Source organism: Camellia sinensis, chromosome 12, assembly GCF_055761805.1.
Source record: "Camellia sinensis isolate YWXY chromosome 12, ASM5576180v1, whole genome shotgun sequence".
NCBI lineage: Eukaryota > Viridiplantae > Streptophyta > Magnoliopsida > Ericales > Theaceae > Camellia > Camellia sinensis.
In genome coordinates, this window is record NC_138972.1 from 56,762,181 (window position 1) to 56,780,473 (window position 18,293).

The following is an 18,293-nucleotide window of genomic DNA, read 5'->3' on the forward strand; positions in this document are numbered from 1 at the left end:
AAACAAGATACAGGGGCTAGCGGAAGCAAACATAAACATATACATCCATAGAGCTATGTAGACATACATGGGACAAAAAATTTAAATCTCAATTCCCATAATTAAGATGTCATGCCCATATCACCATTCATACATACAGACCTACCAAAGACTTGTTCAAACTTAACAAAAGAAATACAAAAAGATCTTTAACAAGATTTGCAAAAGCTTGACCATTGCAAAAAGGAAGCCTCCTCAAGAGGCATTGTGGCTGGCTGACAAAAAGGAACTCCAGGTCAACAACTCTAAGCCTGGTCACCTACATACACACACAATAATAATGTGAGCTGGAACCCAGCAAATAACAACAAAGTCAAGGATTTATGAATGATGTCTAAAAAGTTTCAAGAATCAGAGGTCATATCAAAAACAGATTCGCATTCACATATTTAACCAGATGTTGTAAACAGTTATATGTGGTCCATCTATTAGCTATCATATCATCTTGGTCCTAAGACCCATATGCATAGTCGGTACCGATGACCCTATAGGTTCATATCTTGTGCACAAGTAACCATGGTGTTGTTTCCCCCAGGCTAGCGGCATATGATCATAAGTCACGGTATTGTTTCTCCCGGGCGAGGGCCTTGTGAACTAAGGATGCCACAAATACATTTCAGAAAATTGGACACTCATTCACTATTCATAAAATAACATTTCATAAAACAGATCATATCTTAACATTCTGAAAATACTTATAATCCAACATAGCTTGACAGAGTTGTTACTCACAGATAGCTCTGATAGCAAAATGGACAAAGTAGACAGATCGGATAGCCTATGGCGTGTGACCTGTACAAACATATAACAAATGCGTATTGAACACATGCCTGGAAAACACATAACTCATTCCTTTTTCTATCTTGGCATGTTTCTAATCTTTATCATCATTATTATGTCTTAATTAAGGCTTAGGAATCCCTAGGATGCAATGAGGAGGCCAAAATGTAAGCTGAAACACTTAGTCAAATTGTCAAAAGTAGGGCAGTCCGCTCGAGCGCAACATCGGTCACTCGAGCGGTCTGCCAAAGTACTGGTTGCTTGAATTTTTCGCTCGACAGATGCTCAACGGTCACTCGAGCGAAAGACTGAGTAAAAAAGGTCTTCGCTCGAGTGCAACTTCAGTCGCTCGAGCGGTTTGCAAAATCTTGTAAAACTTCTGGGAGCATGAATTTTACGCTCGAGCTTGGACTTCTTCGCTTGAGTAGAGGTAAAAATGTAAGGGTGGTCGCTCGAGCGCAGATTCTACCGCTTGCGCTAACCCCCAAACTCTGCAAAAGTGCTGGGAGCTTGAATTCTTCGCTCGAGCGTAGACTCCAACGCTCGATCGGAGAGTGCAAATTCTGAAATTTTCAGATTTGCTTCGCAAGTTAAAAACTCAATTTCAACACTTCAAAACACAATCTTTTGGGTCAAAACTTGGTAAAACATTGAGAAACTTATAGTAAGTGAAGAATTCGAAACCATTTCACAAAATCAAGCCCAAAATCTTTGTCAATTGAACAAAACTAAACTTGAAATGTTGAAAACATAACATACATGTATTCCTTGAGTTCAAACTTTCCAAATCTTGGTAGAATGAGATGTATAGCACAAAGAGGAGTTGAATTCGAATAACAAGACCAAAATATGAACATGCATGTAGGAAAACTTTGAAATCAACTTCCAAAACTCCATGATATGCACATGCATGGATGGTTTAATCCCAATTCTACTTCTTTAGCTTAATTCTCAAGTTAATCTACTTAATTCTCTTAAACTTATGCATTAAGTGCTACAACTACGCAACTAAAGGAGTGAATTCCTACCTCAAGCTTTGAATTTTCAAGTGTAAAGACTTAATCTTCCTGGACTATCCTCTTAAGTTCCCTCAATACTCTAGCAAGTTCCTTAGTTGAACTCAATTCTTCACTTCTCTCTCTCTCTCTCTCTCTCTCTCTCAAGTTTTGCTCTCTAAGATGACAAAATGAGAGCGTTGTACTCAAGAAGCCTTATATAGGTTGGTTTAATTGTCTTAGTTAAGCTAGAGCATTATTTAATTCTAATTATTTGGTTCCAAATCGAATTTTTAATTGAACCTACTATAATGTTCTAAAAATTCCAAATAACACATAACCCAAGGTAATTTCGTGATCGAATGCCGATAAGGGCCTCAATTCGCAGAACAAAACAGAAACACAAACAGATGTTTCTACGACAGATAGATATAAATGAAAATAACATATAACATATGTAATTAACATAGAATTTCATCTTAATTACTTATTAAGCCTTCTTAATCAAAGATCATAAGCTAATCACAGGTCGGGGTTGTTACAGTCTTCATCTCCTAAAGAGTTTGGTCCTCCAAACTCGAATTACTTTCGTTTTAGAAGAATATCGGATCCAAAAGAAACAAGTCAGGGTATCTCTTTATCATATCCTCTTTGGTCTCCCGTGTTGCATAAGTTCTTCCATGACTTTTCCAATCAACCTTCACCAGCGAAATTTCTTTATTTCTTAGTCTTTTGATTTGGCGGTTCACAATCTGGATTGGTCGTTCCTTGTACGTTTAATAATCTTTCAGAAGAACATGAGTTGGCTCAATCACATGTAACGAATCTCTCAAATAATCCCAAAGCATTGAGACATGATTGTGCATATTCTCCATAACTAGAGGTATGGCCACTCGGTATGTTATTGGATTGATTTTCTCTAGAATCTCATACGGGCCAATGTATCTCGGAGCCAATTTTCCTTTCACTCCAAATCGTGTTTGCCTTTTCATAGGAGTTACTTTAATAAACATATGATCCCCGACTTCATATTCTCTGTCTTGTCTTCGGACATTGGCATAACTCTTTTGACGACTTTACGCAGTTTTCAGTCTCTGTTGAATCAGTTTTACTTTCTTTGTCGCCTCTTGCACAAGTTCTGGTCCCAATCACGGTCTATCACCTACTTCGGCCCAACAAATTGGAGATCAGCATTTCTTTCCATACAATGCTTTATAAGGAGCCATTCTAATGCTTGAATGATAGCTGTTATTGTACACAAACTCGGCCAGAGGGAGGTAAGTCTCTTAATTCCCTTGGAAATCTAACACACACATCCGTAACATATCTTCCAAAGTTTGATTGGTTCATTTAGATTGGCCGTCTGTTTGTGGGTGGTAGGCACTACTCAGTCGCAGTTCAGTTCCTAAAGCCTATTGTAAACTCTACCAAAATCTTGACGTGAACTTCAAATCTCTATCAGATACAATGGATACTGGCACACCGTAAAATCTCACAATCTCATTTACATAAATGCTAGTTAACTTATCCGCATTATAAAAAGTTTTAACAGGCAGAAAATGGGCAAACTTAGTTAAACGGTCAACAATGACCTAGATAGAGTCCATAACTCGGGAGGAGCGAGGAAATCCAACAATGAAGTCCATCGTAATGTGCTCCCATTTCCATTCTGGTATTTGGAAGCAATTGAAATAATCCAGCAGGTTGTTAATGTTCAGCTTTTACCTGTTGACAATGCAAATACCTAGCCACAAAATTAGTAATACTTTTCTTCATTCCAGGCCACCAGAAATTTTGTTTCAAGTCATGGTACATTCTTGTATTCCTCGGATGCATAGCAAATTTAAAGTTGTGAGCTTCGATCATAATACGTTTTCTCAATTCAGAATGGTCTGGTACACAGAGTCTACCCTGAAATTGCAACACATTGTTTTCATACACAAATCCCGGCCTCGATTTTGATTCATTTTCATTAACAATCTTCTTCAGAAATTCATCTTCTAATTGCTTTTCCTTAACTTCCACAATTATGGTTGGTTGAACAGAAATGGCAGCTAGGATTTCACCATGTTCATGCAAAACTACTTCAATTTCATTCCTTTCCAGATCACACAACAATTATTTCTGCCCAGTGAGAAAATATGACAAATTCCGAATAGACTTTCGACTCATGTGCAACAGTATTTGCATTGCCTAGATGATATAGAATCTATAAATCATAATCTTTTTATCAACTTAAGCCATCGTCTCTGTCTCATGTTCAATTCCTTTTGAGTAAAGAAATGTTTGAGACTTTTATGATCAGTGTACACTTCGCAAGTCACACCATAAAGATAGTGTCGCCAAATTTTCAACGCAAACACTACCACTGCTAGTTCAAGGTCATGGGTTGGGTAGTTCTTTTCATGAGGTCGGAGTTGGCGAGAAGCATAGGCAATCACTTTTTCATTTTTGCATAAGCACACATTCTAGACCCTTGTATGAAACATCACTATAAATCTGGAATCCATCTATACCATTAGGCAGAGTCAGAATGAGTGCAGTTACTAATTTGGTCTTTAATTCTTGGAAAGCAGATTCCTTTTGGTCATTCCAATCAAATGGTGTATTTTTCTGTGTTAATTGTGTCAAAGGCATAGCGAGTTTGGAGAAATCTTTCACAAATCTTCAATAGTAACTAGTAAGTCCTAGAAAACTTCTAACTTCTGACACATTTGTTGGTCTTGGCCAATTCACAATAGTTTCAATTTTCTGTGGATCTACCGAAATGCCATCTTTGTTGATTACATGCCCCAAAAATGTTACACTGTCTAGCTAGAATTCACATTTAGAAAATTTTGCATACAACTTCTTTTCTGTCAAGATCTGTAAGGTAGTTCTTAGATGATCTTCATGTTCTTCCCTACTTTTAGAATAAATCAGAATATCATCAATAAATACAACTATAAATTCATCAATGTATTGTTTGAACACCCTATTCATTAAGTCCGTGAATACTGCAGGTGCATTAGTTACCCTAAACGGCATTACCAAAAACTCGTAGTGCCCATATCTAGTCCAGAAAACCATTTTCTCTATGTCTTCTATCTTAAGTTTCAATTGGTGGTATCTGGATCAAAGATCAATTTTGGAAAACACTTGGGCTCCCTGGAGTTGGTCAAACAGATCATCTATTCGGGGTAGTGAATATTTGTTCTTGATAGTTACTTTGTTCAGTTCCCGATAATCTATACATAGTCTCAAAGACACATATTTCTTTTTAACAAATAAAACTTGAGCACCCCAAGGTGAAGTGCTCGGTCAGATAAACTTCTTGTTTAACAATTCTTGAAGTTGGACTTTCAATTCTTTCAGTTTTGAGGTTGACATTCTATAAGGGGTTTTGGAAATTGGTTGTGTTTCAAGCACTACTTTAATGGTAAATTCAATTTCTCTATCAATCAAATCACCAGGTAGTTCATTTGGAAACACATCAGGAAATTCATTAACTACATGAATAGCTTCCACATTAGGACTATCAGAAGTCACGTTTAAAACACTACACAAATAACCTCGACATCCTTTCCTAAGCAATTTAACAGTTTTCAAAGCAAAAATCATTTATGGAGGTAGAACTATCCCATTCCCAGCAAACACGAATTTAGATAAACCAGGTGGTCGGAGGACAATAGATTTATTCACGCAATCAATAGTTGCACAATACTTAGTCAACCAATCTATACCCAATATGCAATCAAAATGAGCAATGTCTAAAGGCAGCAAAACAACGTATATTAACACATCTCCAACCATGACATCACACGCAGGATACACATAGGCACACATCATAGTACCCCCAGAAGGTGTAGGTACAGCTAACAAGTAATTCATGGGTTCTAGTGGTCTAGTCAATTTGCGAAAAAAAGCATGCGACACGAATGAATGTGTAGAACTAGAATCTATTAACACATATGCATTTTGAGCACAAATAGGGAGTATACTTGACACCATAGATTTAGTGTTCTGTACATCGCCGGGCACGAGTGCAAACACTCTACCTTGTCTCAAGGGTTTTCTCTTAACATTAGTTCTTATATTTGATCTTGGTGCAGAAATAGATCCGGCCAAACTTGCCATAGGACGGTTGGCATTTTTAGCTGTGAGTGGGCAATCCTTCATCATGTAGCCAAGCTTGCCACACTAGAAGCACGCACTAGAAGCACGATAATAAACAATCTTATGTTTTCTTTCACATTCTGAACAAACATGTGTAGATCCAGTACTCTGACTTGAGCTGCTAGTAGATCCCGTGTTTTGCTTCTTGTTCATAACAAATGAATGGCCTTTTTTGAACTTGTACCCAGATCTCTTGCCCTTCCATTCAGTTATTGGAGCTTTTGTTTGTTTCATTACAGCCAGGTTGGCTTCATCCATTAAAGCTCTATCAAGTACATCTACATATTTGGGCAGTTTTAAAACACTTACCCAATCAAACACATCTAGATCTAGTCCTTCCTCAAATTTTCAAGCTTTCTTATAATCTGTGCCCACCATGTGCGGGAAAAATGGGCTAATTCAGTGAACTTGGCCTCATATTTGAGCACTGAAATATTGCCTTATTTGAGTTCTTGGAATTTAGACACCTTTTTATCTCGGAAACACTGAGTGAAGTATTTTTCATAGAAGATCTCTTTAAATTGATCCCAAGTCAAAGTCCCACTACTTTCACGGACAAGCATCCACCAATGTCGGACTTCGTCTTTTAAGGTATAGGTGGCCAACAAAACTTTATGTGTCTCGATACTTGGAAAGACTTCAAATAACTTTTCAGTTTCTAACATCCACGTTTCAGCCTTTAAAGGTTCAATTCCACCCAAGAAAGTTAGTGGCTTTATCTTATTGAATTTTTGAGTCAAGCTGATGATGTCATTATTTACCTGTTCTACTTGGACCAGAAGAGGCGGAGAAGGCAAAGGTTTTTGTCTTTGTTGTTGCATTATTGCTTCTGTCAAAGCTTCAAGCATTTATTCCATTCGGTTCATCCGAGTCTCGGAAGATTCAATTGTACCATCACTTCTTGTATTTTCCATTTGCTATAGGTAAACAGAGCACTAATAAACATAGGCAAATAATTCTTTTCACAGTGTTCAATTTCAGTTCATTTCATGTCAGTGTCAATGTATATTGGTTTAGAGATGTTCATATATTTCACACACACTCACACATGCAGATTTAATGTCTCTAATTCTTACTAGGACATCCTATAGCTCATATGGACTCGTGTGTGCGGTATAACTTGTACTTTGATACCACTCTGTCACGAGCCAAACCCGCCCCTATAGGTTTAGTGTTGTAACCAGCTAATAATCCTGGGATTACCAAAGGCCTTTGAACAAATTAAACAAGATACAGGGGCTAGCGAAAGCAAATACAAACATATATGTCCATAAAGCTGTGTAGACATGCATGGGATAGAAAATTTAAAACTCAATTTCCATAATTAAGATGTCATGCCCACATCACCATTTATATGTACAGACCTACAAAAGACTTGTTCAAACTTAACAAAAGAAATACAAAAAGATCTTTAACATGATTCACAAAGGCTTTACCACCGCAAAAAGGAAACCTTCTCGGGAGACACTGTGGTTGGCTGACAAAAAGAAACTCCAGGCGAACAACTCTAAGCCTGGTTACGCACCTGGTCACCTACATACATACATAATAATAAAGTGAGCTGGAGCCTAGTGAATAACAACAGAGTAAAAGATTTATGAATGATGTTCAAACAATTTCAAGAATCAGAGTTCATATCAGAAACAGATTCGGATTCACATATTTAACTAGAAATCATAAACAGTTATATGTGATACATTCATTAGCTATCATATCATCTTGGTCCTGGGACCCATATGCATAGTCAGTATCGACGACCCCAAAGATCCATATCTTGTGTACAAGTAGCCACATTATTGTTTCCTCTAGGCAAGGGCCATGTATAAACCATGGTATTGTTTCCACCGGATAAGGGCCATATGATCATAAGCCATGGTATTGTTTCCCCCGGGCGAGGGCCATATAAACATGTACTACGGTATTGTTTCCCTCGGGTGAAGGCCTTGTGAACTAAGGATGCCACAAATACATTTTAGAAAGTTGGACACTCATTCACTATTCATAAAATAACATTTCATAAAATAGATCATATCTTAACATTATGAAAATAGTTATAATCTAACATAGCTTTATAGAGTCGTTACTCATAGATATCTCTCAATAGTAAAATGGACATAGCAAACAGATCGGATAGCCTATGGCGTGTGACCTACACAAACACATAACAAATGTGCATTGAACACATGCCCGAAAAACACATAACTCATTGATTTTTCTATCTTGGCTTGTTTCTAATCTTTATCCTCATTATTATGTCTTAATTAAGGCTTAAGAATGTCTGGGATGTAATGAGGATGCCAAAATGTAAGTTGAAAACACTTAGTCAAATTTTTAAAAATAGGGTAGTCCGCTCAAGCGCAATATCGGTCGCTCGAGCGATCTGCAAAGTCTGCAACAGTACTGGTTGTTTGAATTTTCTGCTCGACAGATGCTCGACGGTCACTCGAGCCAAAGACTGAGTAAAAAGGGTCTTCGCTCAAGCGCAACTTCAGTCGCTCAAGCGATCTGCAAAATTTTGTAAAACTTCTGGGAGCATGAATTTTACACTTGAGCTTAGACTTCTTTGCTCGAGTGGAGGTACAAATGTAAAGGTGGTCGCTTGAGCACAGATTTTGCCGCTCAAGTTAAACCCCGAACTCTGCAAAAGTGCTGGGAGTTCGAATTCTTCGCTTGAGCTTAGACTCCAATGTTCGAACGGAGAGCGCAAATTCTGGAATTTCCACATTTGCTTCCCAAGTTAAAAACTCAATTTCAACACTTCAAAACACAATCTTTTGGGCCAAAACTTGGTAAAACATTGAGAAACTCATAGTAAGTTGTAGTGACCCTAATTTTTCACAAGTCATATTTATTATTATTACTTCATTTTATTTTTGACTTTATTAATTGTGTGGATACGTGAGAATTTAATATGATATTTACTTATATATAATTAATTTGAATATATATATATATTGATATTTTATATATATATATATATATATATAAAAGGTGTTTTATATATATATATATATATTGTATTTAAATAATATAATATGTCAATTAGGGTACAAAGCTTAGAGGCTCACTAAACCCCCCCCAAAAAAAAGAGCAACCGTAACGGGAATTAGGAGGAAAAAAAAGAGAGGAGCAAGCCGTGAGAGATAGAGAGAGGAAGGCTCTGTGAGGAATCAAAGAGTGCAAATCGAGAGGGAGAGAAAAGATAGACGACAGAGGAGAAAAGGAAAAGAAAGGGGTTAGGGTTTTATTTTGGGGGTTTTATTAATTCTTCAAGTAACTCGTTAATCTTCGAAAAATAATTGTGAGTGCAAAACCCACTTCCCTTGATTTATGTTTAATTCATTGTTTTTATTTATTTATTTTTATTTATTTGATGTTGGTTTGATATTGTATTTACATGATGATAATGAATTGATTTTAATTATTTTGATTAGTTGTGCATGAAAGGTTTAGAGTTTTATGTATATTTATTTTATGGATGTAATCACACCCACGGATATATGAAATTAAAATAAATGAATACATAGATAATTCCGATTACTCTACCATGACTCCATGGATAGTTTGGTTGGCGTTTATTAATTTTTTTTCTCCCTTGTATATTTTTTTTTTATCATTGAAATTTACTTAACCATATATATAGAGATGAGAATATTTAGATTTTGTTTCACCCTTAGGATTTTAATGATGAAATATTGATTGAGGTTTGGTCCTAACTTAATATTTAATTGTCCAAATTTTGGGGCGTGACAGTTTGGTATTAGAGCCCTAGGTTACCCTAGACTTATGAGAGTTTAGGTGATCCTTGGATTGTGGAAACATGGGTTAGCTAATTTAGTTTGGTGGTTGAATTTATTCAAAGTATTTATAAACAAGTTTTTGTGTGTTTAACTTGAAGGTGATGGCGGAAAGGTATAATTTGAGAAATGTTGAGCCCAGTGACACAAGGGAAGAAACAACTACTAATGCGACGGCGGCTGCTACCGGGACAACCAATACTGTGCAGGTTAATGTGAGGGAGATGATGGCTCAGTTACTTCAGGTTGTGCAGAACAATAATCAAAGCCAATAGGGAGATCTCTTTGCAAAGAGAAACAAAGACTTTGGTTCTTTAGGAGATCAGAAATTCTTTGGAGATGGGGGGACCCATTGCAGCTAACGCCTGGGTCCAGAAATGTGAGATGGTGTTTGGTCATATGTAGCTCATTGAGGTTCAAAAACAGGAGTTGGCTACACATCAGCTTAAGGGAGTAGCCCTATTTTGGTGGAACTCGTGGAAGGAGGGTCTAGATTTGACGACTTTGACTTGGAAAGATTTTAAGACCCGTTTTGACCGGAAGTTTGTTCTTGTTACTATTTGGTCTCAATTGAGTGATGAATTTTCGAAGCTGACACAAGTGGGTAGAACAGTGATCGAGTATGTCACCAAGTTTGATGAGTTGTCTTGTTATGCCCTTTACTTGATTGACAAGCAGTAGAAGAAGAGTAAGAAGTTTATTAAGGGATTAAATCATTACCTGTCTGAGTCCCTTATTCTCTTTGATGCTGAACTATTTGATAGAGTTCTTGACTTAACACTGAAGTATAAGGAAAATGAGAAGCAGTTTAAAGAAGGGAAAGCCAGGGTCGGAGAGACTTCCAGAGGGAGTCACTTCCAGTAGCGTGATGGGAACAGATACTAACCCTATGATCAAAGGCATAGGGGTCAACAATATCAGAGACCACAACAACAAGGTAATCAGGGAAATTTCAGACCTGAGGATAATTTCAGGCCTCAGGGTAATTTCCAACCCCAGGGGCACTATTATTAGAGACAGGGTGGTTTGCGCCCACAGGGTTATCAAGGACAGTGGCAACAAGAGCCATAGTTGGGTTATCGTTCTCTCGTACCTCAATTGAAAGGGCCCTCCACCTATCAGAGCAATAGCACCTCAACTGATCAATATGAAGTGTTTTGGGTGTTAGCAGTTGGGGCATGTAGTCAAGGATTTCCCTCAGAGACAACATGCACGACAGGGTCAGGCAACTCTAACCAGAGCATTTGTAGTGATTCCAGGAGATGATAAAGTGCAAGGTTCTTTTAATCTTTTTCAGGAACCCATTAGAGTACTTTTTGATACTGGTGCCTCTCATTCTTTCATATCTAGACAGTTTGTAGAAAGAGAACACCTTGTAACTATCTCTTTATCTAGACCTATTCGTGTTGAGACTCCTTTAGAAGGAGTAGTTACTCTTTATGAGATATGTAAAGATTTTAAGATTGATTTTGCGGGTAGAGTCTTGTATACGGATCTAATTGTGTTAGGGTTTGAGGGGTTTGTGGGGTTTGTAATTATTTTGGGTATGGATTGGCTGTAAAAACACTTTGTGACTCTAGATTATTCTGGGAGGACTGTAAATATAGATATTATCGGTATGCCATAACTTACCCACACTTTTAGCGATGGAGAAGAGTCGGTGACGACGAGTTTTCTGTACTTGGTAGAAATCCCTAAGTAGGATATTAGCGAGGTAGACGTGGTACGTGAGTTTGAGGATGTATTTCAAGAGATACCTAGACCTCTACATCGACAGGTAGTAGAATTTCACATTGACTTAGCACCAGGAACTGCACCGACTTCTAAGGCGGCATACAGAATGACGCCTAAGGAGCTTGTGGAGATAAAGAAACAACTAGAAGAGATGCTTCAAAAAGCTTTCATACGTTCAAGTAACTCCCCGTGGAGAGCACCCGTAATCTTTGTTTCCAAGAAAGATGACATTCTCTACATGTGCATAGATTACAAAGAGCTGAACAAGGTGACTATCAAGAACAAGTATCCGCTACCTAGAATTGATAACTTGTTTGATCAGTTGAAGGGGGCAGCCGTGTTCTCTCAGTTTGATATCAGAACGGGTTACCATCAGATATGTATGTCAGAGGAAAGTATACTGCTTACTACTTTTCGGACTTGGTATGGGTTGCACGAGTTTCCTATAATGCCTTTTGGTTTGACAAATGCTCTTGCCTATTTCATGGACTTGATGAACAGAATTTTTCAACCGTATCTAGGTCAGTTTGTGATTATCTTCATAGATGATATCCTGGTGTATTCTAAGAATAAGGAAGAGCACATAGAACACTTGAAAGTCATGTTATAGACTTTGAGGGAGCAGCAGTTATATGCTAAGTTCAGTAAGTGTCACTTTTGGGAGAAAGAAGTTCGGTTTTTGGGACATGTTGTGTCCAATCAGGGGAAAGTGATAGATCTTGAGAAAGTTGTTGCGGTCAAAGAATGGAAGCAGCCCACGAACCCTTCAGAGGTAAGGAGTTTTTTAGGACTAGCCGGTTATTACAGGAGATTTATAGAAAAGTTTTCTACTATTGCATCACCCATGACCAACTTGACCCGCAAGAATGTGAAGTTCTTATAGACAGATGATTGTGAGAGAGCTTTCTAGGAGTTAAAGCAACAGTTGACTACAACACCAGTGTTAAGTATACTAGTACAAGAGGAAAAGTTAGTAGTGTTTACTGATGCGAGTGGAACTAGGTTGGGATGTATATTGATGCAGCATCAAAAAGTTGTATATTATGCCTCATGACAGTTAAAACTTATGAGAGATGATACCTTACTCATGACTTAGAGCTGGCAACAGTTGTTTTTGCATTGAAAGTGTGGCTACTTGTTTGGGAAGCACTTTGAGTTGTACACAGATCACAAGAGCCTCAAGTATCTTTTTTTTCAAAAAGAGTTGAACATGAGGCAACAGAGGTGGGTTAAATTCATCAACAATTATGATTTCGAGATCCTTTACCACTCGGGGAAAGGAAATGTAGTCGGAGATGCACTTAATTGACAACATGGGATTATAGCTTCTTTGATGATTCAGGAATGGAAGTTTTTGGAGTAAATTTCGAATGTTCAACCAATAGAGAATGTTGAGAAGGCATACATTGGTAGTTTGACCGTGCAACCGACGTTACTAGGTAAAGTTCGTTAGATGCAGTATTTAGATGGGATCCTCATTGACAAGCTCAATGACCTTGTCATGGATTTGATCGATGATTGTCCTACTGATTGGTCTGTGGACTCAGATGGGGGATTGCGATTCAGGGGCAGGTTGTGTGTACCTAACATTGTTGAATTGAGGAAAGAGCTTATGGATAATGCCCACAGGTCCTGATATACCATTCACCTTGGTGGGACTAGGATGTGTCATGACCTGAAGAGGACGTTTTGGTGGGAAGGTATGAAGAAGGGCGTAAGAGAGTATGTTTCTTGATGTTATGTGTGCCAACAGGTTAAAACAGAACATCAACGATCGTTTGGACTTTTACAGCCTCTCGAGATCCTTACTTAGAAATGGAAGTATATCTCTATGGACTTCGTGGATGGATTACCGCGGTCTAAGCAAGGCAATGAATCTATTTGGGTGATAGTGGATCGACTCACCAAGTTTGCTCATTTTATTCCTATCAATGTTCACCAAACTACGGATAAACTAGCTAGGATGTATATTCAGGAGGTGGTGCAACTTCATGGCGCACCAGTTTCTATAGTTTCAGATCATGATCCGTTATTTGTGGCAGAGGTTTGGGAGAGTTTTCAGCATGCTTTGGGTGCTATGTTAGACCTGAACACGACTTATCATCCTCAGACGGATGGGCAAACTGAGCGGGTAAATCAGATCTTGGAGAATATGTTGAGAGCTTGTGTTCTCGATCTTGGTGGTAGTTAGGAAGAACACTTGCCATTAGTGGAGTTTGCTTATAATAATAGTTATCACTCAAGTGTCGGGATGACACCTTTTGAGGCTTTGTATAGGAGGTCATGTCGATCACCTACTTGTTGGATGGAGGTAAGAGATGCGTCGTTGTTAGGGTTAGAGTTGGTGAGAGAGACCATAGAGAAGGTGAACATTATTCGGGAACGTATGAAGACTGTACAAAGTCGTTAGAAGAGTTACGTTGATAGAAAACGTAAGGGGGTTGAGTTGAATGCTGGAGATTTTATGTTTTTGAAGGTCTCGCCGATGAAGGGTATCATGCAGATCGGAAAGAAGGGAAAGTTGACACCTAGATTTGTGGGACCATATGAGATCACTGAGAGGATTGGTAATGTGGCTTACAGATTAGCCCTACCACTTGTTTTAGCTATGATTAACAACGTGTTCCATATATCTTAATTGCGGAAGTGTGTGCAAGACTCTTCCCAAGTAGTATCACCAGAAGTATTAGAGGTTAGTGGTGATCTCACGTATGTGGTGCATCCAATTACTATTCTAGATCGGGATGTAATGCAGTTGTGGTGCAAGAAAGTGAACCTGGTGAAAGTGCAATGGAATGAGGATGAGAATGATATCACTTGAGAATTGGAAGAGAAAGTTCGGCGTATGCACCCAGAACGTTTTGCTTAGTACTCTCATCTACCGAATCTCAGAACGAGATTTTTTTGAGGTGTGTATGTTATAGCGACCCTAATTTTTTACAAGTCATATTTATTATTATTACTTTATTTTATTTTTGACCTTATTAATTGTGTGGATATATGAGAATTTAATGTGATATTTAATTAATTTAATGTGATATTTAATTATATATAATTAATTTGAATATTTATATATATACATATAAAAGGTGTTATATATATATATCTAATCTTATATTTATATTTATATATGTTGTAATTATTAGGGGTGGGCGCGGGTCGGTTGCGGCCACAGAATCTCCAATCCGCCATCCGTCTGCCATATTGGCGGATTGGAGAAAATCAATCCATATCCGTCCGCCAATCCGGTGGATGTAGATTAAGCGGATTGGCGGTTTGGCGGATGGATGCGAATCGGTTTGGCGGTATAAAATTTTATAAATTTTCAACATAATTCAACTTGTGCACTTCTTCAAAAAAAGAAGAAAAAAGTATTACAGTTAATGACTTAAAAAAATATTACAATCACTGCATGCCTCATCCAAAATAAGAAGGTTTGAAACTTTAGAATATCACAATCACTACATGCCTCATCCACATACTACAATCACAGCATATCTCATCCACATAAAGTATTACAATCAGTGGTTTTTAAAATATAAAAACAATTCAAACCGCTAAAACTATGAATAGAGCAGTAGTAGAGATTGTATGTCTTTATATTGTTACATCTATATCTGTTTTTGAAAACAAAAACCAACCAGCATATATCATATTTTCTATTTATTATTTTTAAAGATAGATTTAAAAATCAAAAAATATAGATAAATAATACGTTTATTTTTTTCAATTCAAAAAAGATATTCAAGTTGAAAACTTTTTTTCAACAGAATATTTAAACTCTTTTTTAATTGAAAATACAAACAGAATATTTAAACAAACTAAAAACACAAAATCTTATAAATTACTAGGGGTGCTCACGGTTTGGCGGTTCGGTTGCGGCCAAAGAAATCTCAAATCCGCCATTCATCCGCCAGATTAGCGGATTGGAGAAAATCAATCCGCAACCGTCCGCTCGTCATCACGCATCCGTCAAAAATGCGCCGGATCGGTTCGGTTTGGTCTGTTTTGGCGGATCGATATATCCGCTGCTCACCCCTAGTAATTATGTTGTATTTAAATAATATAATATGTCAATTAGGGTACAAAGCTTAGAGGCTCACTAAAACAAAACAAAACAAAAATAAAAATAGAGAGGAGCAGCATCAATGGGAATTAGGAGAAAAGAAAAAAGAGGAGCAAGCCATGAGAGAGAGAGAGAGAGAGAGAGAGAGAGAGAGAGAGAGAGAGAAAGAGAGAGAGGCTTTGTGAGGAATCAAAGAGTGCAAACCGAGAGGGCGAGAAAAGAGAGACGACAGAGGAGAAAAGGAAAAGAAAGGGGTTAGGGTTTAATTTTGGGAGTTTTATTAATTCTTTAAGTAACTTGTTGATCTTCAAAAAATAATGCAAAACCCACTTCCCTTGATTTATGTTTAATTCATTGTTTTTATTTATTTGATGTTGGTTTGATATTGTATTTATATGAAAATAATGGATTGATTTTAATTATTTGGATTGGTTGTGTATAAAAGGTTTAGAGTTTTATGTATATTTATTTTATGAATGTAATCACAACCATGGGTATATGAAATTAAAATAAACTAGGAATCGATAGATAATTTCGAATACTCCACCATGACTCCATGGATAGTTTAGTTGGCGTTTATTTTTTTTTTCTTCTCCCTTTTATTTATTTATTTATTTTTTTTGAGCATTGAAATTTACTTAACCTTATGGAGACGAGAACATTTAGATTTTGTTTCACTCCTAGGATTTGGATGATGAAATATTGATTCGGGTTTGGTCCTAATTTAATATTTAATTGTCTAAATTTTGGGGCATGACATAAGTGAAGAATTAGAAACCATTTTGTAAAATCAAACCCAAATTCTTTGTCAATTGAACAAAATTAAACTTAAAATGTTGAAAACATAACATGCATGTATTCCTTGAGTTCAAACTTTCCAAATCTTAGTAGAATACACAAAGAGGAGTTGAATTCGCATAACAAGACCAAAATATGAACATGCATGTAGAAAAACTTTGAAATCAACTTCCAAACTCCATGATATGCACATGCATGTAGGAAAACTTTGAAATCAACTTCCAAAAATCCATGATATGCACATTCATGGATGGTTTAATCCCAATTCTACTTCTTTAGCTTAATTCTCAAGTTAATCTACTTAATTCTCTTGAACCCATGCATTAAGTACTACAACTACACAACTAAATGAGTGAATTCCTATCTCAAGCTTTGAATTCTCAAGTGTAAAGACTTAATCTTCTCAAAGTTAGAACAATTCCTTGACTATCCTCTTAAGTTCCCTCAACAATCTAGCAAGTTTCTTAGTTGAACTCAATTCTTCCCTTCTCTCTGTCTCTCTCTCTCTCGCACACGCACGTTTTGCTCTCTAAGATGACAAAATGAGAGTGTTTTAGTCAAGAAGCCTAGGTTGGTTTAGTGGGCTTAATTAAGTTAGAGCATTATTTAATTATAATTATTTGGTTCCGAATCGAATTTTTAATTGAACCTACTATAATGTTCCAAAAATTCAAATAACATATAAATCAAGTTAATTTCGTGATCGAATGCTTATAAGGCCCTCAATGCCTTCAATTTGCAGAACAAAACAGAAACACAAACAGATATTTCTATGACAGACATATATAAATGCAAATAACATATAACACATATTAACAGAATTTCATCTTAATTACTAATTAAGCCTTCTTAATCAAAGATCATAAGCTAATCACAGATCAAGATTATTACTTAGGCTCTATTACTATATGTCCTCATGCAGTGCAAGATAAGGTGGAGAATTCATTATGCTCAACGAAGAGAAAGGTGCATAGTTACCCTAAGAAATTCCCCTTTATAAGTAGAACAAATTAGCCCCAAAAAAAGCCCAATGATCAAAGCAAGGAAAAACAATCTCGGGTCAATGGAACCGGTCGATTGATCGATCGTTCGTGAACAATCATGTTATAGGCTCTCTCTCATTTCTCCCTTGCTTTTTCAAATCCAGCTTTTGAGCTAGTTGAGCAGTCGGTCAACTACTCATGCATTTATTGCAGTTCAGTAACTCATTGAAGTTGAATTTCTCATCTAATTTTGAATCGTTTCTACTATAAATTAGCATTTAAGTCCAAGGAATATCAATCAACTATTATTACAAGGATTGAACTCACCAAAACCCAACAATTTCATCTATATATAGAGAATAGAGAAACGTACCTTTTCCTATAGCTTTTATAGAGATCCAACAATGGTGAGATGGCGAGTACCAAACTTCCTTTAAGCTTGAGGCCCTCCAAAGGTTACTTCCAAGTTTCAAGACAGCTTCCAAAACCAAGCCCTTTAACAATGGACAACACAAAAGAGGAAAAGAACAAGAAGATTCAACATATAGAGAGTTGAGAAAACACTCACTACCTAATAATAAGCCTTAGGGAGGTCGAAGGAGAGTACAAGTGAGCGTTAGTGTAAAAGTATGACAATAGTGGTAGGTGAAAGTCTTCCATTCCTACTTCATAAATTCTCCATTTTTGTATGACCACATAGATTTTAAGAACCAAACAAACAATTAAAGTTTACAGATTATCAGATAATGGCCCTGCTTGGTATAGCTTTTTTTCATCTTATTTTAACTTTCAGCTTAATTTAAGCTATTTTAATGTGTTTGGTTTACCTTAACAATACAGTTTATAGTTTTTTATAAGTTAGAAATCAACTTATTCTTTGAGTGAGACAGGAGAAACTTAATTTATAAGTCAGAAATCAGCTTATATTCATAATTATAAGGTATAA

At 36.8% G+C, this 18,293-nt stretch overlaps 1 long non-coding RNA gene across 1 annotated transcript; it reads right to left on the minus strand.

The window, feature by feature from the left end:
- Nucleotides 1-7,262: 7,262 nt before the first annotated feature.
- On the minus strand, nt 7,263-18,033 carry LOC145804513 (uncharacterized). Its single transcript, XR_014346445.1, has 2 exons — nt 17,721-18,033; nt 7,263-7,502 (listed from the first exon to the last, which is right to left on the minus strand). It is a non-coding gene; the product is annotated as an uncharacterized LOC145804513 (long non-coding RNA).
- Between the last annotated feature and the right edge of the window lie 260 nt (nt 18,034-18,293).